The sequence below is a fragment of the Ailuropoda melanoleuca genome, chromosome 2, assembly GCF_002007445.2.
Source record: "Ailuropoda melanoleuca isolate Jingjing chromosome 2, ASM200744v2, whole genome shotgun sequence".
Lineage (NCBI taxonomy): Eukaryota > Metazoa > Chordata > Mammalia > Carnivora > Ursidae > Ailuropoda > Ailuropoda melanoleuca.
In genome coordinates, this window is record NC_048219.1 from 149,164,329 (window position 1) to 149,187,891 (window position 23,563).

The 23,563-nt window shown below is 36.3% G+C and overlaps 3 long non-coding RNA genes across 5 annotated transcripts in view; 1 reads left to right on the forward strand and 2 right to left on the reverse strand.

Annotated features, from left to right (window-relative positions):
* LOC109490086 overlaps window positions 1-19,774 on the reverse strand; it is a 44,144-nt gene extending 24,370 nt beyond the window's left edge. The window contains exons 1-2 of one of the 2 annotated variants that reach the window (XR_002143293.1): window positions 19,704-19,774; window positions 18,736-18,814 (exon numbers count right to left, since the gene is read on the reverse strand). This is a non-coding gene — a long non-coding RNA (uncharacterized LOC109490086). The other variant, XR_004623518.1, reaches the window with a different exon arrangement.
* The window catches only part of LOC117801109, a 39,233-nt gene extending 15,694 nt beyond the window's left edge, over window positions 1-23,539 (forward strand). For both annotated transcript variants that reach the window (XR_004623520.1, XR_004623521.1), the window contains exons 2-4: window positions 10,532-10,661; window positions 17,928-18,029; window positions 23,306-23,539. This is a non-coding gene — a long non-coding RNA (uncharacterized LOC117801109). The remainder of the gene's footprint in view (window positions 1-10,531; window positions 10,662-17,927; window positions 18,030-23,305) is intronic.
* On the reverse strand, window positions 20,394-23,357 carry LOC117801108. Its single transcript, XR_004623519.1, has 3 exons — window positions 23,256-23,357; window positions 20,936-21,028; window positions 20,394-20,659 (listed from the first exon to the last, which is right to left on the reverse strand). It is a non-coding gene; the product is annotated as an uncharacterized LOC117801108 (long non-coding RNA).
* Window positions 23,540-23,563: the final 24 nt, after the last annotated feature.

The following is a 23,563-nucleotide window of genomic DNA, read 5'->3' on the forward strand; positions in this document are numbered from 1 at the left end:
CTCTGCCTGTTCTCTTGGCTTGCATAACCTCATCACCACCTAGCATTGAATTGCAGAAAACCTTAGGAGTCCTAAAAAATAATTAGAAAATAAAATAGCTCTTACTTTAAATGGTCTTCTCTGTTATTGAATTATAATACTTATATGGGTCTTCCCTCTGTTTAGATAGGCCCGAGAGATGGACCTTCAAGAGTGTCTGGTGACCATTTTCTTTTATCTACAGGTATCCAACATTTGCAAAAGGACTGGTGTGTGTATGTGTATACGTGTGTAATGTATATCAGATCAACTTTGGGTTGTTTGGCTAAGGTGTTGTTAAACGTTAGTTTGAGCTGATACCAAATGGCCTTGTGAAAAACAAAATGAAAACTGAACTGCAAATACTAATGAAAACCAAACAAACCCTCATCAGATACTGTTCCTGCTATTAGCAAAAAGCATCTTTTGTACAAGAGATGAGATAGTAATAGCCACAGTTTAAACAGCACAGGTTTTGTTTTTTTTTAAAGTCACATTTTTAATGTTTTTAAGGACCTATTTTACTTATCAAGGACAGAGACAGAGAGGGAGAAAATACTAACAGGCTTTCCCTAACAAAAACTTTTGAGCTAATGTTATCTAGACTGTCTCATTATAAAAAGATGTGTACTCAAAAAAATATTCATTCTTAAACGTGAATTGTATTAATCATTGAAACCATGTAAAAGTCCTTATGGGAAAGATAGAATATTTTCTAGTTTTTAGCCTGTGAAACCGAACATCAGGCAGATAAAATCAGAGGAGTTGTTCAACTGATCTAATTTGTTTTAAACACTGGTTATTAAATACTTGATTAAATCTTTGCTTACCAAGACTCAGTTTGGAATAGTAGAAAATGTTAATTTCAGAATGTCTTGGATTTGGGGTGCCTAGGTGGCTCAGTAAGTGTCTGCCTTCTGCTGAGGTCATGATCTTTGGGTCCTGGGATCTAGCCCCATGTTGGGCTCCCTCCCTGTAGGGAGTCTGCTTCTCCCTCTTCCTCAAACCTCCCCCCCCACTTGCCCTCTCTCTCTCAAACAGATAAATAAAATCTTTTTAAAAATTAAAAAAAAAAGTCTCAGATACTACTTGCATGTTGTAACCACATTGGTTTACACAGAAAAAAAAAGAGTTTTAGAACATATCGCAGCTAAAATGGCATTTGGGAGTTTTATGAATTCAAGTGAAGGCAGTATGGCTTATAAAATGAGCAGGGCACTGGGAACAAGAACGATATTTGACTTCTGGTTCTAGCTTTGGCAATAATTAGTTTGGTGAGCTTGGGCAGGTCATTTGACCTCCTTTGGCCTTAAATGTTTTTCACTGTAAAAGAGGAGCTAGGCTCTGATTCCTAAGGTTAGTTAAAGCTATGAAATCATGTGATTTTTTTTCCTATAAATTTCTACTAAAATACACATTGCTTTTTTACTTATTCCTGGGCCCATCCTAAAGGTATTACTGGAACTTATCCAGTCACAGCTTCTGCAAACAATACAGCTACAGAAAAGCTACTTGCGTCACTTGATTTTATTTTTTAATGTTCAAACAATACCTGGCAAATAAAGAAAGGTTCTTGAATTGTGACTGGCACAATGATACATGGCTAGCTGCACAGAGAATTTAAGCAAACTATACATATTGTTAGGGTGCAGATTGCAGGTAAGGGCTGATCTGCAATTACCTGCATTTGTGAACCAAACTAATGTTATAAATTGTGGGAATGGGACATTTGCCAAAAGCCCAACTGTACAACACAGTTTCTTTATGCATATATTCCGTTTTGTTATTTTAACACAGTTTCCATTCTCCTCATTGGCTTTTCCACTAGAATGCCCACATACTTGGCAACTTTTTCTAGCCTTCCCCTCCTGGTCTTCTACTGCATTTACCACCACTGTCTACCCTTTATTCTTTATACTATTTCATTTCTATGGCATTACTCAACCTTGTACCTTGGCTTTCACTCTTCTCTCCACACATTAAATTTAGGTGTAATACGAGACATATTTCCAGACCCTCTGCTCTACTGTATTGGGTCTTGCTCCCTTAGTGTTTTCTTGACTAATTGTCACTAATGTGTGGACAGCTCCAAAATTAACATCTTTATTTTTTTTTTATCACTTTTGTACAATTTAAAAGTAACTGCCCACTGACTATATTCTCATTCATTCATTCACTAGACAGAGTACCTACATGAGGACCATAGGAGGATTTGGGAAATAATTTTTAAATGTCCCTTCTAGAAAGAACTGTCACATGATATGTCTCAATACTTGCTGGATATTTTTAAAAGCATTCTCAATTTTGTAGAGGACTAAATTACATGTCCTATTTTTTAAAGAGTTAATGACTCATGTTTTTGATGATTTAGAAATTAGGAGAAAAAGAATTTTAATAAGATGTTTTTAGATTGTATTAATTTTCAACTCAATCTTGCTTTTGTTTGAAAAATCAATGATACAGATGTAGTGCCATTATACAAAACATGTCTATAGTTGGATTATTTGCTTCTCTCTTCTTTTCTTGTCCAGCACCCTGAACCACTTTCCATGCCTGCTGCCCAGATCAGCTCTCCTCATTTCTGTTTATATCATCTTTTGGTCACTCAGCCTTAAAGCAGAGAAAACACGGCTTTTCCCTTTCCCTCTTGCCTGGACTCCTATATGTCAGGCAGTATGTGCATTCTTGCTTCACGCTATTTTTCAAAAGCATCCCTCTGCATTTTCTCTGTCTCTCCACAAGTGAGAACACCTGCATCTGCCATGTTGCAACAGTCATTGAGTTCAGTCTCAATTCCTAAGTCCCTTCCAAGTCCCTCCTGACCCCTGACAGCTGAATCTTTGTGAGGTGTTTTACACCATACTGTCCTATCATCAATAGCTCTCCAATGACTACAGCATGACCTCTCCAATGACTTTCGCATTCAAGACTACCACAACTATCTGATCTCTTCAAGAAAAGTTAAACTCCTGTTTTAAAGGAAGAGAGGTTGTTTAGAACTAAGAGTTTTAATGTAAGGGGAGTTTTGATTCTTAGCACAGTTTGTATGTTTGTTTAATCTCCTATCTGCAGATCTACTGGGACATAATCTCTCTCTGCAAACAGAAATAAGAATCAATAACTGTGGAAATAGATTTTTAGAACAAATACACTGACAAAAGGAATAATAAGAGCAGAAAGTAGAGGGATTTGGCTTCCTGCCTGAGTGAGCCTGGGGCCTCCTAGACATACTAGGATAATTTGTGAGCCTAAGGAGGTAATAATTTAAATGAGAGCATTACTATCAAGGTCCAACTAGAAGTGAAGCAAGAATTTAATGCATTTGTATATTAAGGCCTATGATAAAGACTAATGGGTTAAGATAAGAAAACTGCAGGGGGAATGGGATAGGCTGGTGATGGGTAGTAAGGAGGGCACGTATTGCATGGTGCACTGGGTGTTATATGCAACAAATGAATCATCGAACTTTACATCAAAAACCAGGGATGTACTGTATGGTGACTAACATAATATAATAAGAAAATATTATTATAAAAAAAAGAAAACTGCAATTATTCTAAATATTTGATATTGCTCTTCAAATTGGAATAAAATGCACATTTTAAGAAGGAATTGTTCTAATTACAATCCTTTCTGAATTTACACAATTTTCTTTAAATAGAAAGCAAAAGTACTGCCTCATGAGACTTGCGGAAAGATGAAAATACATGAAGATGAAGATCATCAAAATACAATATCCTTATATTAGTCGAACTGAAAACAGTGAAATGCAGTTTAGCATGAATGAGTGCTCTGAAGTTAGACTGCCCAGGTTCAAATCCTGGTTATGCTCTTATTCTGAGTATTTGTGGACAAGTTACTTAATCTATGTTTCAGTTTAACTATAAAATATGAATAAAATATGAACTATAAAATATGAACTATAACATTACTTGCCTCATAGGGTTGTACAGAGGATAAATGATAATACATGTAAAGCGCTTACAAAAGGTACCAATTACTTATTTGAGTACTTATTAATGATCCTGCAGGGTATTACACATATTTTATAGATGATGAAATTGAACTATAGAGAGATTGATACCTGTCAAAAGTAACACAGCTATCAAGTGCTATAGCCTTAGCAAGTCCAAGATCTTCACTCTATTTCCAGACTGCCTCCTTGCTTTTGTATTGCTGGAGATATGATAATGGATACTGGCCCTCTCTTCAAGATAACACTTTAAATAGAAAAAAACAAGAAGTGAATGGACAATTCTGTAAAAGTCATCTGGAAGCACAGGTAAAAGTGTACTTAACCGAGCCTGGAAGGGCTGGGGATGCCTTCCATAGAAGTTTACTGGCTAAACCAGGTCTTGAAGTGTGGGCGGGAATTAGATCAGGGCTTGGGTGTGGTGGAGAGTGTCCTAAGCAAAGGAAACAGCAGGCAAACGAGTGGAGAAGATGTTCTGCATGCAAAGGACACAGAATGTTTGGTATCTACAAGAGGTCAGCTAGGCTGGAATGTAGAACTGGGTAGAGGTTAAGGGCCCTGATTTTAAGGGAATAAAGTTGAAGAAGTTCTCTTCTACTAGCCATGAAAATACAAGTCAAGAAGAGGCAGCACAAATGCTTGTACACAATGTTGTACATCCTGGCCCCAAACAATCAGTACCCTTAGATGTACAAGCTGGTACTCATTAACTGTGAGGCATAGGTCCTAATCTTCCTAAATATAATGTATGCCCCAGGCCTGGGGAAGTCAGATGTGCCTATAGGTAGTGTATACTTTTAAGGAAAATCACCTCATTAACAATTGAGAGAAATCACCCCTACTTCCTCCTTCCAGGTATTCTTTCTTAAGGAAACTTACGTATATTAGAATTATATGTTCAAATTCCTTTGTTTCTAATGGGAAACCATCTCCCCAACATCCTGCTTAAAAAATAATATTTTTAGTGTTTTAATCTAACAATTTCATGGCAGTAGATCATCTATAGGTTACATTCAATGCTCTGTGGGTAAGCTACAGAGAAGCACTGGTTTAAGGGCCTTTTACACTCTATAATTATAATAATTATAATTCTTGCATGCCTTACCAATGAGTAAGAGCTTAATGGGTGGCTTCTAGCCCCAAAACCCGTTCTATATCTTCTGAACATTACCTTTATTTTTTTGCATTACCTTTATTTACTCATTTTTCCTTATTTTGCTTAATTAAACCAAATAAACACATTGATGACCCACTAAATTCAAGGCATGAATACAGTTTGAAAGAAAATCTTACTTGACATTCTCCATTAGTTTGGTGCTAGATACTTTTCCCTCAAAGACTGGTTAATAGGAGCAGGGTTGAATAGAGCCAAGGTAAAGAACTGTAGTCTATTTGTCCAGGTTCTTCTACCACCTCAGTGGTTTCAATAGCTTTCTAGCAAGTTCCCTCTAAGAAGAAACACAATGTCATAATAGACATAAAAAGCTCAATTGCTAAGTATTCCATAATGTTAGTTCCTTTCCCCCTTATCTTACTTCTTTACCCTTTCCTTCTACTTCAGACTTTCTCAAATCAAAATCACTATTCTCACGCTTGCCAGACGCCCCCCCCCCATAATAATGCTTTTAAAGCTGGTTGATGTTGGTTCTGCAGGAGGAGGGAAAGAAAGTATGACTAGGAATCCCTCACTGCTTCTCCAGGTAAAAAAGTTCTCCTTTGATTCATTTCAGACCTCATTTGCTTTTTGACATTTCTTTAAGTGGTATGTTAAAACACTTGCCTGATTAACTAAAATGATAATTATACTGTAGTTCCACATTATGATCCTCATTAGTTTGCAAGTTCCTGGGTATCAGAAACAAAACCTCAGTACTCAATTCCTATCTGGGTCAGAGTACAACATAACTATTTATTGAATGAATAAAAATGTGCATAGACTGAATGATTCTTAATTTAAGTGTATTTAAAATTTTATGTAACCTTTTAGTAATGAGGGCACTATGGTAAAAACAAATTAAATTTTCAATAACTTGTCTAAATATACTACTTTTATTTGCAAAGCTTAATTCACTAGAAGAGACTTTAACAATAAATATTTCTAAAATTATATGTCTATATACATATACACATACACACAAACACGCAAGTTGAATGGGTTTTTTAATTGAGCTTTTCATGGTATAAATTCATTTTGTAAAATGAAAAATTTTGGTAGAAAGATAAGTAGCATCAAAAACTGTTTTGAATAAGCCAAACTAACAGGTAAGGGACTTTTATACTGATAGCTGCGTCAAGTTCATCTGCTGGGGAAGCCGGAATTCTTAAAAAATTATAGACAGCAGTTAGATTTAAGTACTCTGCAGTTAAAAGCAGCAACAGTTTATTTAACAGTTTGCTTGGAATCAAGTAGTACTTACTGTTTTGATATTTTGCCTGACTTTTTCCATTTACAAATGAATCAGTGCCCCATAGAAATAGTTCTAAAAATATAGTCAAAATGAAATGTCCCAAGTTCACCAATATATTTTATTAACTAGAATGATAGTACTATTTAATGGTATTTTCCTGATACTGAGTTTGCATATTTCTTCACACATTCTGTAAATGAACACCTGCCAAAACAAATATCTATGATATTTATACCAGATTGCTTCTATGTAGGAACATTATGTTACACTGCTTGCTTTCTTAAAGGAATACAAAAGATTAGAAGTTGTGAATGTTGAATGCAAACTTTGGTTTCTTTTTTTGAAATGCTACCACAAACTAGAATTTTCAAAACTGAAATTTGCTGATAATAAAAGGTACTCACAAAGCAGAATCTAGATAAACCAAAAAAAAAAAATAGTTCAAATCTATAACCAACCCTCAGTACTAATTTTTATCAAACATCAACCAGTTTTTGTCCTAAGAAAGTATCTAAAAGCAATGACCAAATACAACAATAGAACACCAAAATAGGCATGATTTTTTTTTCATTTGTTTTGAGTGTGGTGCTTTGTAATTTCAATGAATGGTCTCTGAAGATCAAGTTCATTGTTTTTAAGGTTGAGGAAAGGGACTTGCTCAAGCTTAACAGAGAGAAGACAGCAGAGCCAAGGCCAGGGTTTCTGCCCTTTCTACAAAGGCCTCCAGAGTTCCTCCAAGGAGCAACAGGGGCCAGTGGTGGGACTGCATAGGGCTAGGCAGATAGGACCCTAACGTTCCGCGTACACAATACATTCTCTTTAACAAGAGTTGCTCAGCTTGCATCTCTTTGACATATTTGAAATCCTGGGTAAGAATGAGCTTGAAAAGAAAAAACAAATTCTATTCCTAAAAAAAAAAAAAAAAAAAAATTTTGAAAACCACTGTATTATCTTGTGAACCATGGGAAGAAAAGAGGGGGGATATTATGGGGACCCAAATTTGAAATGATGTCACTGTTAGTAGCTACCATGAGAAACACCTAGAAATTGCATTTCAAAATAAGGGAAGAGGGGTTCTGAATGTAGTTTCTGTACAAGTAAAACCTTTATTCTTTTTTTTTTATACTTTGGTTATTGACTTGGTGGTTCTAGAAATTTGAATCCTACAGAAATGAACAATGAATAAACAAAGTTTGGTAGAGGAACTTCCAATGTGTTTCAGAATACAAGGACAGGTGGAGTCTACAGAAAAGCATAAGAATAAACTAACAGAAACCGGAACAATGGAATGCTGTATGGACGCTGACAGTAAGAGCACCATATGGGCAAAAAACTCTGAAAAAGCTTTCTGGAAATGAGGTGCTCAAGTAAGAGTAGAGATAAAGGAAATGACATTCCTGGTGGAGGGAACGACAGAGCTGAGGAGGGGAAAGCATGTTTTTTGAAGAGGAAGCTAGATCTAAATGGAGAGGAGTGTTTGTGCCAGTGATATATAAGCTTGAATTGGTAGAATGTGGTTATTTTGAAGAAGTACTTTGAAGGCAATAGAAGAGGACACTGAATTTAAAGTATGCAAAAGGAGCAATGGGTACTACCTTTGTTACTCAACATGTGCTTTTGTGCTAATAAGCTGGCAGTGTATTCTGAATATTCAAGGCACTTTTCTTTTACTGCCTTAAATTCTGGTGGTGGAAGTATCAAAAGATGCTATATTGTTTTCATAGATTTACTTTTTTAAAGATTTATTTATTTGAGAGAGAGAGAGAGAGAGAGAGAGAGAGAGAGAGTGTGTGTGTGTGTGTGTGTGTGTGTGTGTGTGTATGCAAGCGTACTCACCACTCAGCATAGAGCTCCACACAGGGGCTCAGCATAGAGCTCCACACAGGGCTTAATCTCATGACCCATGAGATCATGACCTGAGCTGAAATCAAGAGTCAGACACTTAACCAACTAAGCTACCTAGGTGCCCGTTTTTATAGATTTAAAATCACATATGCAATAATGGACATCCACAGACATTTTTACCTAGTACAAAAAAACAAGTAATATAAAAAACTAGTCAATGAGCTGGAAATATCCTGCCAAGGTCAAATCAATGAACGGTCTTTGGATAGTTCATAGTATGATTACTAATTTTTAGGGGAAAACATAAACCATTTTTTAAAAGTAATACATCCTATATATACATAAAACAGATCTCAAATGAAAATTATCTCACAAAAAATATTTTTAATTCTAAATACATTTTTTCATCTCTAGTGTTTTCAGACCACCCAGCTGAAAATGTTATGTTTCCTTCCCTCCTTTCTTTTTCTTTTCCCAAGTTCATTGCAGAGGTCTGTGGCTATGCATGCACGCACATGCCATGGTTCCCCTTTCTAAAATCTGATACAGAGAAAATTATTTTTTTTAAGGAGCAAATTTTTTTCCTTCTAGGGAGTTACCTGGTTTTGCTGGATAAATACTGTGATATGCTTGTTGAGAGGTAGGCATGGGAAGTCTGTCAGGAGGTATGCTTGAGGGAGAATAGTGGTAACTGGACAGTATTCTAAAATGAACGGCTTCTATAACTGCAGTGTTTTTGTTTTTCTTAGAAAGCAGGCTTGGAAAGAGAGATGAATTGCATTTAAATAAGACTGTTAGGAGAGGCAGGAGAGGAGAGTGGCGAGATGGCTGGTTTCAGATCAGAACATAATTTTGTAGAGTACTGATATGCCAGATAATGCTGATTATAAATGTTTCGGTAACCTCACTTCATTTCACAGCTCTGAAAACTGACTTGTGCTGCTCTGGTTTTGTGCAGCTAGATCTGCCTTGTGCATGAGCATGGGGGAAAAAGCAGAGGCTTCTTGATCTAATAACCTCTGCCTCACAAGCATAAGTGTGCACACACACTCGCAGAACTGTGCACACACGCACACAAACAAATACCACCATGTAAAGAGTTCCTGCCTGGTAGCATAAGCCATTTTCCCATTGACCAGGGGAGGTCAATTCATGTAAAGATCGCTCTGTTCTCCAATCACTGTGGTTAGACTCTGAGTAAAAAAACAGAATTTTAAGAGCCTGGACAAACTGATGCAAGCCTCTGATAAGCCACTGGAAACAGATGGAAAATGCCAACTTTTGGGGCTTCCAGAGCCACACAGCCTGTGAATATAATCATTTAGAAATTTTCCATCATTTATCTTGTTTTCTTTTGCCCAAGATTACTGTGTACTTTTGGGATATTAATAATAAAAGCTATAAATTCATATGGATGAAAGACTTCATTCTAATTTCTATTTGTAACTCAAGAAACATCACATCAAAGTTGTTGCATTAGTTTTTCATAGTGGTGGTATTATGAATATAATTCTGCTAATTCTTTAAACAATCAACTACCGTCAGAAGAAGCCCTTTGTTACATAATTAACTTTAACACTGGATAATTTTTGTTGTATGGCCTTATTGTTAGGTGCCTATCTTTATTTCACATCTACTTTTGTTCTATAATAACTAGTATTTTCTGAACTAGAATAGACCTTAGAGATCATCTAATCCAGCTAAACTGTGCAGAGAAAGGCATTTCATGTTACACATTTCACGAAAATAACTTTTATGGAATATTACACAAAGATGGAAAACTTTGAATTCTGACAACATAGATGTATTTCATACTAAAGAACTTTCACAAAGAAACCTTTTGAAAATACTAATTAGAATTTGTAAGTTGATACTTAGGGATGAACAATATGTGTATTGACTTGCTCAGTAAGAGGGCTGACAAAACTGTGTTAGTTAGGATGCCTTTGGCTCTAAGTAACAGAAAATGCAATAAGAACTGGCTTAACACTAAAGAAGATTTATCTGATACTAAAATGTTTTGAGTTAAGGTGGTCCCAGAGTTGGCTAATTCAGCAGCTCAATTACTTCATCAATGACAGGATCTATCTAACTTTCCATTTTGTCATCCTGAGTATCTAGCTTGTCAGATTAAATACAGGACATCAAGTTAAATTTGAATTTTAGTTAAATGGTATATATCCCTTGTGATGTAACTCATTATCTGAAATTTCATATTTAGCTGGGTCCCTGAGTTATTGTTTCCTAAATCTGGGAAACTTATTAGCATCTTGGTTTTTCTTTCTAGGCTAGCTCCACTTACGGTCGGTCACAAGATGGCTGCCTTATCTCTTGGTGTCATATGTAGATGCCACATCCAGTGGCATAACAAGGATTCTGTGGCATAACAAGGAAGAAGGTGGAGGAGTGGTGTATTGGTAGGTAACCAACAATATCTGAATTGCTGTTGATTGAAACATAATTTCCTCTAATATTAAGTAGTTAAATTATCTCAAAGTATATAGTTCAGCCTGCCTGATTTAGGGATAGGATTTCTTTTCTGTAAAAATTTATTTTTTGTTTTTGTGTCTCTTCATTGGAACTCGGAAAGCCCCTTTCACCGCATCAAAAATAACAATTTTTATTGAGAATTCTGAACTAAGGGAAGAGTATGGCTCCTTTGCACATTTCCCCTTTCCACATTACCCCTAGGGCACATACAAGAGGTTCTCCATGTTCATGGTTGCTGGTTCTTTCCTCCTCCTTTATGTCAGTTGTTCACATTATACAGGGCCAAACTATACCTCAATTTCCTATGTTCTCTTCCTCCTTCCACTCTCCCACCTTTGAAAACTTAAAATATCTGTAGGGCCATATTTGTACTTAAATGATAATGGTTTTATATGGGCTAGATAAACTAATCTGCGTTAATATTTACTTTACTAATGTGTTGGACCTCTGAGGTAATTTAAAACTTTAATCATTTCAACGGTTCAATCTCTTTAAAAAGCTCTTCAGGAATGCTGCCAGTTTAGGCATCGTAGTGGCATGGCACTTCTGGTTTCCCTATCATACTCCCAGAGGCAGGTGGCTATAGGGAAGTTTGGCCTATATGACTCCACTGCTTGGAATATGTTCATTATGTCTGTCTTTTCTCTCTTATGCCATCTTTCATTCCCTCATCACATTCACATTGCAATCCACTGGTTTCTGCAGCCGTTTTCTCCACCCCATTTCCTGTCTCATCTTGAGTGATTCATAACTGACTTCAATATTTATAGATGTGCCCCACCCAACACCCTAGACTCATCATTTCTTGACCTCTTCTGCTGCACAGGCCTTTAACTTCTTTGGACTTCAGTGATCTACTACCAGTGCCACACTCCAATGCTACCTAAGCCATCCCCAGCCACTCTTTATCCCTCTTAATTAACTTCACAATGTTACTCTCTTAATCTGAGCTCCTGCTGTTTTCAGTGATCCTTCTTCCTTATTTCTATCAAACTATTTGATTTCAAAGGAATCTAAACCTTAAGAATAGAACAAAGATTCAAGTCTCTGAGCCCCTACATGACCCGGATTCTTTCCCTCCTGCCCTATGTCTTCCATCTAACCCTGCATGCCATGGCTTATCTCATCAACTAATCTCAACTTCCATCACACTCAACCCCTGAGCTCCTATCCTGGATGTGTGTTAAATTTTGTCTTTTGAAATTCAACACCTATGTACCTAAACCTGCTAAGTAAAGTTAGGCCACTGTCAGTCAGAATCGTAAAGGAGTTAAGAGCATGGATATTGAAGCTAGACCACAGAAGCCCAGTTCCAGGATCTTCTACTTACTACTTGGGTACCCTTAGAAAAATAGCATACCACTTTGTGCCTCATTTTCTTCATCTGCAAAGAGGGAATAATAGTCCAGCATATCTCACAGACATATCACGATGAATAAATGAGCTGATATTTTTAAGGTGCTTAGAGGAGTATATAATGATTAAATAAATATTTTACTTCTCTCCTATACTTTTGTTTCCATTTTTAATAACAGCTATGCCAAACCTTTACTCTTTTAAATTCTCCAACCAGCTCATGATCCATTACTTTAGCAGATGATCTGGCCTAATTCTCAGAGCATATATACATTAGGTGTGAACTACTTTATTATTATCTTTTTAAATAATTTTTATTATGTTATGTTAGTCACCATACAGTACATCCTTAGTTTTTGACGCAGTGTTCCCTGATACATTATTTGTGTATAACACCCAGTGCTCCATGCAATATGTGCCCTCCTTAATACCCATCACCGGCCTATCCCAATCCCCCACCCCGCTCCCCTCTGAAGCCCTCAGTTTATTTCCTAGAGTCCATAGTCTCTCGTGGTTCATTCCCCCTTCTATTTACCCCCCCTTCATTATTCCCCTCCTTCTCCACCTTTCCTGCTGTTTCTTATGGTGTGAACTAAATTATCTTCCCCTGGGGGTGCCTGGGTGGCTCAGTGGGTTAAGCATCTGCCTTCAGCTCAGGTCATGATCCCAGGACCCTGGGATCAAGCTCCACATCACATCAGACTCCCTGCTCAGCGGGGAGCCTGCTTCTCCCTTTCCCTCTGCCCGCTGCTCCCCCTGCTTGTGTTTTGTCTCTCTCTGTCAAATAAATAAATAAATAAATAAATAAATAAATAAATAAATAAATAAAATCTTTAAAAAAAATTATCTTTTCCTGAAAATTTAACTACATTGGTACATTGTATCTCTTCCCAATCTAAAAGAAAGAAATGACCTAAATGAAATAAATTTTCCTCCCTTTCTCAAGATCTTATCCCTCAAATACCTAACCTTTTCTGTGTATATTTAACCTTTTTCTGCCTACTTGCTTTTGTCTTTAGCCAATAAACATGGTTTATTCCTCAAAAAATAACCAGAAATCCTTCTTCAACTCTGTTTTTCCTTTTAGCTATTTTCCTATCTTCATCCTTCTCTTCATCAGATGTCTACATTTACTGTTTCTATCTCTACCTCTCTCATGACTGTTCTTGACAAATGACAGTAATTACAAGAAGGGCTAATATTAAAATTAAGTGGAAATAAACTCACAGGGGTCAATACTTTAGAACCTGGCTTTTCCCCAACGTTATCTGGACATAGATAATCATAATCTTGAATGGCCATATATCTATATAATGGTTTTCTTGCTCTTTTGTTCTATTTTATCCAATTATTTGTTTTAGTTTGACTGCCCCTGTTGTTTCTTGTGTCCCAAAAAGAAACCGGCCCCACAGAGTCCTACAACAATCAAGGCTTCACTGTTTGCTATTCCACGCAATTATTGTCAAGGGCAACAATAACATCTGTACTGCCAAACCCAGAGGTCAATTCTCAGTCTTCATCTTAATCGACTCCTCAGGAAGTTGGTAGAGTTGATCACTTCCTCCTCTTTAAAACCTTCTTTTCAGTGGCCTTCAAGATACCACTTTTTTTAGTTCTCTTCCCATTTGGCTAGTTGCACTAGTTGATCTTTCTTAGCCTCTTTTGCTGGATTCTTCTCATTTATTTGCCTTTAAAATGTGGAGCACTCCAAGCACTATCCTCAGACATCTCTTCTTACCATTCTTCAGCAATTCCCCCCTGCTGGCCCCAATTAGTTATTTAACTATAGATACTATTTATGTGCTAATGACTCTTAAATTTATATTCCAGTCCAGATTTTTCCCTTGAACTCTATATTCATGTACTGAATGCCTACACAACATATCCCCTTGGATGTCTACGCTTTCAAACTTAACACGTTCTTAACACGTTCAATAAACTTTTGTTTCACCCCAAACTTCTCCACTCTTAGTCTTCTCCATCTCAGTCAGAGTGTGTAAATTTAATAGACAGGAACTCTCAAGAACACAACAATAAAGCTGGTAAAAGAATGGAAACCAGTGAAGGATACTGAGAAGTAGGAGAAGAGGAAAATGTAAGATCAAGTAAGAAATGAGAGGAATAGTCAGTCCTGCAAAAGCTATAAAGATAACTATAAAATGAGGGCTGAAAAGGAACCAGAGGATTTAGCACTTTAGAAGTCATTGATGACTACTGCTTTGGTAGACTGGGAAATCTTTTACTTGGGAAATAGAAAAATGGCTGTGTAGTATTAGTGAGTCCAAGCACACACATATCTTACAATATTTAAGTCAAACTTTCATCCAGAGTTTCAGCTCTGTACTGTATTTTTAAATGTTTGGGGCTACATTTCCATCAGTATGATTTGTAAGCACCTCATATATAATATGTCTTATAATGAACTCATTTCCTTTCCTCTCTCTTGGTGTCTTACTCCTAAACAAATTAATGCCAAATACCGAATTTTCCTAAATTCTCTATCATTTGAATGACACCAATACCTATACATGTATGTATCTACAGTAGGAAAAACCTTGAAGATCATTCTATTTCTTTCTTCCCACCCATTTCCAATTTGTCAAATCTGATTGTACCCCCATTCCCACCAGTCTAACTTGAGTCTTTATTAACCTCCACATCCCCTACCCCCATACTAATAAGCCTCCTAACTGGCTCCCTTGCCTAACAACTTCCCATGCCTGACCCTTTCAGCTATATAATTACTAGTTATCTTTCAATAAAGCACTTTAGTTAAAAACCGAAAGGTGCTTCTAACTTCCCACTTGCAATAACACAATCTTAGAATAGCACACCAAGGCCTTTGAAATCTGGCGCTCAATTACCATTCCAACCTGACTTTATGACAGTTCCTTACTTGCCTTAAGATAATCAAACTGAAATACATTGTGTGTGTGTGTGTGTGAGAGGAGTTGTAAATATTTCCCGTACTTCTATCTCTGGAATAAATAGCTAGTTTTTAAAGTTCAAATAACTTTTTCTCCCTAAATTGTAAATACACTTTCAAAAAGTTTGGAATATAAAAAAGCCATAATATTGTCATTGTCATGGAACATCTTTGTTTCCTTTCTAATATTCCTCTATGGATATATGCATTTGTATAATAAACATAATTTTGTATAATATTCTTACATATTTAGCTATACCTTGTCATGGTGCAGAAAAAGAATATAAAAATTATAAAATATTATTTTGAGAAAGGAAAAAAATATTATTTTGAGAAAGGAAAAAAGGAGAAAAAGAAGAAAAAAAAGGGTGGGGACAAAATAGAGCTATGAATAAGGTTTAGGATGCATACCATGATGACTTACTCATCTACCATGGGTGAGCCACACATTTGGCTTTCAATTTTCTAGTAACCAGTGTTAAAAACAGAAACTTTGTTAGTTATCCAAGTCCTGGTGCCCATGAGATTAGAATAAAATATCGCAGTAATTTCAACTCCTCTTGGAACAAATATTGTAAAAAGGTATTTCTTCTGTTTCTCCTAAAGAGAACATAGGGTGATGTACTTAATATCTGGGAAGACTCCTTATTAGAAACAACACATCTCATTTCACATCACTGCTCATATTGAGAATCAATATAGGCAGATGACAATTTATAAATCAGAGTGATCTTGTAAAAACCATCTTTTTTGGAAATCATTTGATAATATCAAGGCACCCATCTTTTTGCTGGTCTACTTTAAGTCATGGCTAACTATTAACATATTGAAATACTCATATATAGTATATATTAGTCATAGTAGTGCCTGAATTTTACCCTTCAGAAAAACTTTCTGAATATTGTTTCATTTCAAAATAGAATTTCAAATTGTTCTTAGGTAAAAGGTGAAATCTTAAAACTTCAGGTCTCCCATTGGGCAATTACAGCTTACTTGGAAGACCAGATTTTAGGTTAAGAAGCAAAAATTATCTCTTCTTGATCATGAGTGTGATTCCCCCGGAAAAAGTTTTGAGTACAAGAATGTGGCTGGGCCAGGGATGCTACGGTTTTGGGTTTTTGTATCTTAATAGAATATAGGATGTTATCCTAGAAGGACTAAAAAATTAGTTGAATAATATACTCAAGTTTGCAGAGATTTTCACTGTCACCAACCTTGAGTCCTCCCCAGAAAGATGGCTAGCTAGGTGCAGCTACAAATTTTGGGCCAGGGGTATCACCTTTACTGATAAATTATAATATTATATGCCCTTAAGAAGCCTAGATACTAAAATCTTTGTTTTTACATTCTCTAAGTTTTTTTACAACACTTGATAAAAGCAGTTTTTTCTACCTTTGCCTTTATCAATGTTTGCAGGGCTTTGAGATATGGATTCTTGTCCCTAGTTAATTCCGTCAGTAACTAGATGGCTGACCTTGAGCAGGCTACTTAAAGTTTCTGAGCTCAGTTTCCCTCCTTTTGTAAAATGAGGGAGTTGTAGTAGGTAATTGGCTCCCTAGGATACCTTCCGGCTCTGAGTCATACTGAGGCTCTGCCCATCAGCTATACGTGAGGAATCTCCTCAGTCCAAACAAAGTGATTACTAATGTTTCTCTAACAGTGGATCCGGAGTACTAGGAGACAGTCACACATCTTAGGTGAGAGCATAGACTTTGCAGGGGAAAAGTTCTGGTTCCACCCTGCCACTTACTAGTACATGGCCTGGGGCAAGTATTAACCTCTCTGAAGCTCAGTTTCCCTAATATAAAGTGAGAATAATACAATCCCTTACAGAGTTCTATTAAATGAGGCACTGTAAATCCCGCCCTAAGTACAGTGTCTGGCACAAAGCAAGTGCTCAATCAAAAGTATTCAATTTCAACATTGTTATTTCCTTGGGTCCACTGAAATAATTGCTCTTCTAACAGCCTTTCTCCAAATTGAATATCAGCACTATTATAATTACAGTAGTCAAAGGTTTTAAGGTGCCAACTTGGCTGACTAGTAAAATAATTGGAAAGACACAGGCTCAGGGGATTTTTAAAAAATTAACCAAAACAACCTGTGTGTTGACCTTTACCCTGCAGTTCTTTTATATAATAACAGTCTATTAATAAACATAACTTTAAGCTGCTTGATTTAGTGCTAATGTAATCCACGCCAAATATGCTACCTTTCTTGCCTGCTCCAAAGAAATTTTAATGGAGAGTTGCTTCATTTTTCTGTTTGATTTGAAATAAGATTGTGGGGAAGTTCTTAGTTTTGGGTTCCCATCAATAGATATTTAGTCCCTTTAACTTTTGATCATTTGTTGATTATACTTAAATATAACTAAATGTGATAAAATCATTCTTAGATAGTTGAGATAAGCTTTGAAGGCTGTATAAGTACTTATTTTATAATTTAAAAACAATTGCCTAACCATAAAAGAAAAGAAAAGGAAAAAATTCCCCAAATGTGGGAAACCAGAGTTCTTGGCTATGCTCTTAAACTACAGCAGGAAATATGTGTTTGTTTATTATGACCCTAGTGCTTTCACAGCCAGATTAACTTTCAAACACAGAGTTTTCATTCCATTTAACCAACAATTGTCACCCTGACTTGTGGAAACTGATAATTTGCAGGGAGTTCAAGGAAAATATATGCATAGTTCCATCTAGTAGAACCTGGCTTGTCCCCGCAGCTTGGAGATAGACCCTTTGTGAACAATTCTAACTGTAGGGCCACCTACAGGGTGCATCAATTACCACAAAGTGACTTGCTGGGTCCACCTGTGTTAAAGGTGGCTTTCATGGACTATCAAATTTTATAGCAAAGGAATTCTGAATTATCATTATATGTTTAAGAATCTCTCTTTATTGATTCTTTCTAGGTTTCTCCTCATTCATGAGATGTGAGCCTCAACTGATTTGTACCAAGTTGTGGAACAGTTATTACTTGTATTTCTGCTAGAAAGTTCTCTGCAGGATAAAGGGTGAGTAATATTTATACAGACAGATAAAGAAGAATCTACACTGATTCATAAATCATGAATACCTGATTGTTAAATATCTAAAATGCATCAAGCCATTGTATAGACTTTCATTATATTAATTCAATTTCAAAGGTTTTTTAGGAACTAGCTTATTATTTTCTGTCTTTATAGCTCTATTTTCTTTAATACTTTATTTTTTAATTAGCTCTTATGGAACTTCTCTTATTTTAAAAGCAATTTTAAAGAACTGTTTACTGGATTTATATACAACTTTCTAAAAATTGCCTATAATTATTAATTTGTCAAGATTGATTTAATTAGAATAACAAGATTATTCAGTGGATATATCTTATAGCTTCTGAATTAAAGAATGACAGAAAGGGGGACCTAACTCTAAGATATAAGGGATCTGCTGGTTCTACTCAGTATCACAGTGGTGGCTGAATTGAAGTGTCCTTGTTTTGATGTCCCACCTGCTCAATCTTATACGTTTTGGTTAGTGATGGTAAGAAATTTGGTGGAGCTGAATGTAAGGAATAGACAAAAAATGGTTTAGTAAAATCCTGTCTGAGTCTGGCAGAAATCCCGCTCTCTCCCCATTTTGTCCACCCTCAAACTTGCCAAGCCTTGTTCACTTTGGCTTTATTTTAAAAATGCATTTCTGGTGAGTGAGGAAAGGTTTTGTACTGTGTTTTCAATGACTCACCCAAAATAACTCCATTGAACTTGTAAACGGTCCTGTTCTGAATGCAGATTGTGTTTGTTCTGAGTGGGGCATGAAGGAGCTGCAGAAAGGAGATTAGAGAAGGGAAATGTGGTGGGAGAGGCAGCGCAGTTTATATTTATTCAGGTTCAGGCACACATAAGAATTATTTTTAAAAAAGACATTGTGTGTATGTGTGTTAAAGAACCATCTATGAGATCATTACCATTTAAAGCTTTTAAAGATATATCAGTATTAGATATGGTTCATCTAGTCACTAACCTCTTCTGATTCTCATAAAATGAGGTAGAAAGATTTACATGTGAATATATAATTCCAAATATATACATTGTAAAACTTTTTAACTTGCTAAATGGCTTCAGATAGGAAATAATCATATATGTGACATGAGCTAGAAATTAATCTTCAAATAAGAAGAAAATGTCTATCAATACATTGATCATGTAATAGGACAGTGTTAAAACTGGGAAGTGCAATAATGACATCCTGTTTTGTTGTGTAACGCAGAAAAATGTTTAATATCAAGTGGCATAGACTGAGTATTTAATATTAATAGATGTACCTCTTCCAAAGCTTTTATGATTCAAAATGTCAGAGATCTTTAAAAACAATATTTTAGGGCAGGACTGAAAAGAAAAAGAAAAAGAAAAAAGGACTGAACTAAACCTTCATGAATTCATGAAACAGACCAAATAAAGCTTATTCTGTTACATAATCTTGCCTCAGTCAATTGTTGATGAAGAATAGATGAGCTATTCTTACCTGTTGCTCAGAAACACCAAAGAATTGAGCCACTGAAAAGATAATAAACTATCTACAAGGTTTTACCATGGATAGGGTAAATTTAGCATTATGTGGCAAACTGAAGAAATTGTGATCTGAGGACAGTGAAATGGGTGATAAAATGACAAGTCTTCAACATGCACAAATTAGAAAATATGTAAATTTACCCAGATTATGTAAATAATCTGCAAGGCAAAGTTCCAGTGGTATTAACACCTGCTTCTCCTTCTGGTGTGCACTTGAGAAAATAAGGGAAATCAAAATAGATTATTATGCTATATTAATGCTTACTTAGGAGGACAACGAACTAGTATAATACTCCCTGAATTTTTGCTATTGTGGGAAAACCCTAAGAATAAGTCATATGTTCAAGTTACAGACTATACAAATGAATTTTATTACTTTAAAATATCCACAACTAGAAATACTTTCATGATTAATAATGACTTAAAGAAATATATCAGAAAAAAACTTAAGTCAGACTAACCACCTTTCCTCATTGTTCATTTATATGGTTTGTAAATAAACCTTCAAAGTTTTCAAAGAGTTCATTCATTGAATAATATTTTCCTTTCATCCTCTTTTATCCTGTTGCAAATTATTCCACTGGTATCCCTGGAAATGTTAATAGCTATATTGAGCAGGCCCAAAAGATTTCATGTTAAAGTGAATTTTAGAAATACCGGGTAAAATGAAGTTAACCAGTTTTCTTCTTTTTTTTTCCCAATAAATCTTGAGAATTTACTTCTCAAATCTCTTACATTCATTGTGACTGGATTGAGGTCGAGAGGTGGGGATATAATATATAGTGTTTTCCAAACTTATTTCATACAGAATTCTTTTCTCAGGCAATCTTATTGAAATATAAAATGCTGCTGTTTATTTAATCTGCAATTCTACTTAGCTTATACCTCCCAGATCCTTTTTGTCTTAACAAGGGGTGAAAATCTGGTAAGCTGCAATACTACCACTTTCTGATCAGTCTGCATTATCAAGATTTTGATGCATAAAATAAAATTTTGATTGCATAAATATTATTGAACAATGCAATAACTAGAACAAAATGCCTTAGCTTACCCAATAGTAAATCTTGTTTTAGTAATTTTGAGGCATTTGTTAAGGTCTGAAAAAGCAGAAAATAACGAAAGTAATTAAACTAAGCATAATGTTTCATTTCTGATATAAGCTATTCCATTTAAAACTGTCTAACCAGAGTATGTTTTCTGTCCTAGCCTGAATTTATGCCATTTAAAAAATTCATCTGCATAAGCATGTAGATTTCACTTACCAGTATAAGAACAATCCCCCTATTATAAAATTGATTTTTGCCTTCTGCAATTTAACATTTCCAGCAGCTATCCTGAGCACCTACTTCCATGTGATTCCATGTGATGCTTACATCAGTTTGGGAAGGTTGTTATCATGACTGCTATTTCACAGATGAGGCATGTGATGGCCAGAGATAATAGCTGTCTTCCCTTAGGCCATGAAACTAGAAAGACACAGAAACAGATTTCAAATTTCAGTCTGACACCAAAGACCCTACTGTTTCCACTACAATTTGCTGGATTAAATTATCTACATCTAATATAAATTTGTTTATTCCTCTACTTTATAAGCATATGAATCAGGCATTATTCCTTATGCAGAGTTTCTGCAGTGTGGATTGCAGTTGGTCTACAATACAGTACTTTTTGGAAAAAAAATCCTTGAAGAAGGAAATAACTAGACTCTCCTCATGTGTGTTATGGCATTCATTACTAAATAAATGAAACACCTTGGGCATTTTTTAAAATTTCAAAGTTGAAATTAAAACCCTTTACATTTCAAAATAACTTGCTGTTTCAAGGATTTCCTTCCCTACTATTTCTGTACCCTCAACATTTTGCATTAAAAACGATCATGTATTAGAAAACATACAGTTGTGCAATTGGAGATTCAACAATTTCTATATTCTATTCTAATGTTACCTGGCTGGCCTTTGACGGTGTATTTGACTTCCTAGCCCTTTCTTTATAGCTTGACTCTGGTGGTTGGTTTTTAAATATAAAATATGGTTCACTGTTGCCTTTCTCAAAAATTCTTTGTTGTCTTAAAGTATTTAAACAACAAAACTAAATAAAAAATAATAGGCCTCAAAGGGGTATCGGGGTGGTTCAGTCAGTTAAGCACCAGACTCTTAATTTAGGCTTAGGTTGTGATCTCAGGGTGGTGAGATCCAGCCCCAAGGGGTTGTGCGTTGGGGGTGGAGCCTGCTTAAGATTCTCACTCTCCGGAGCCTGGGTGGCACAGCGGTTGGGCGACTGCCTTTGGCTCAGGGCGTGGTCCTGGTGTTATGGGATCCGGCCGGCGTCAGGCTCTTCAGCTGTGGGCCAGCTTCTTCCTCTCCCACTCCCCCTGCTTGTGTTCCCTCTCTCACTGGCTGTCTCTATCTCTGTCGAATAAATAAATAAGATCTTTAAAAAAAAAAAAAAGATTCTCACTCTCCCTCTGACCCTCCCCTCCGCTCATGCTGGAGTGTTCTCTCTTTCTCTAAAATAAATCTTAAAAAAAAATAATAGGCCTTAGAGAAACAACATAAAGCAAATATTTTATCCACTTGTCCATCCTGAAGAACATAAAGAACAGAACATTCACCTCAACAGAAGTCATCATTCCTGGTGGGATTAGCACTCTACTAAACATGTAAGTGGTACAAAAATACAGAAAAATGTTATTTAATCTCTCACAGTGGCTGGGAAGTCAAATATACCCCCAAAGGCCAGTCATATTATTTACTGCACAATTCAGTGTCAACATAAGTGACCTAAACATTCAGCTGTGTATCAGGGAATTGTGGGAGAGATGTGACCAGAAGTTGTGGAAAGATGTGGTTGAGGAAAAGCTCTGACTCAGATGGATCTTGAAATTCATGAAGGTATTGGACAGAAAGAACAGCAATAAATTAAGATGCAAGGACACAGAGACAACAACAGCATGTGGAGATAATGGAGTTGAAGCTGGGAGCCCCAGATGAGTAGGGGAGGGTCTTTCAGGGCCCAGAATAAAACTGTGAAGAAGGCATATTTTGTTCTGTGTGGCTTTTGTCCACCCCTTTCCCAGCCTCCTCTCCAGCTACTTCCTTCACTCTCTTGCTAACTTTTCCTACAGGGGACTAGGCTCTAGCCTATTCGGAAGGACCATTAAATTGTTAGCTGCATTTTGCCATAGAACTCTTGAAGACTGAAAAGTCTTTTAAAAGAATAAAGTGAAATTTCAAGCCAATGAGATGCTAGTATCAATGTACTAGCACCCCTTCTATTTTCACAGTATATATACATAGGCCCAGAATATAATGGTGGTTCTGGAAAGTTATTCTGGATTTTTTATATGATCTTGTAGATACTAGTAAATCATCATAAGTTGGTTTTATAGTCCTTACACTGAAAGAGGAGGGAATGCCTAAATGCATTTTTAAAATAGTTCTGAACTTTGACATCATTTGTTTCTTGTAGCATCCTATAAACAACAAAATCCAAGCAAGTATTTCTACACTTTCCTAGCCATTCCTTGCTCTATTTTTCTTCATCTCTCTATGTCCAACTTCAACGTGGAATTTCCAGATTAAACATTCTTTCTCATTTTCATACATAACAAACCACGATAAGTAACTTTTTTAAGCATGAAAGTAGCACTACACGAAGTTTGGTCTTCTCCAGTTTTGACATTGTGACAAATACCAATTACGCGCCTTTCTTTTCATCTTCATCCTCAACTCCTTGGACTTCAGCAACAGTAAGTCAGCGAGCCCAAGCCGACACTTGTTTTGACGCGGTGAAGAGAAGCGCTTGGCCTTTCCACAGTTTTTCTGTGAGAGAAGTTAACAGGAAACAAAGATCGCTAACAAACAAGCAAACAAATCTCGCCCACTCCGCAGGCTAAGGCGAGGGGGACCCAGCGCCCGGCTCCGCGCGCCCCGCGCCCCGCTCCGCCCCGCGCGCCCCCGGCCGGAAGGGGGCGTGGGACGCCGCCGAGGGAGGGGCGCGTA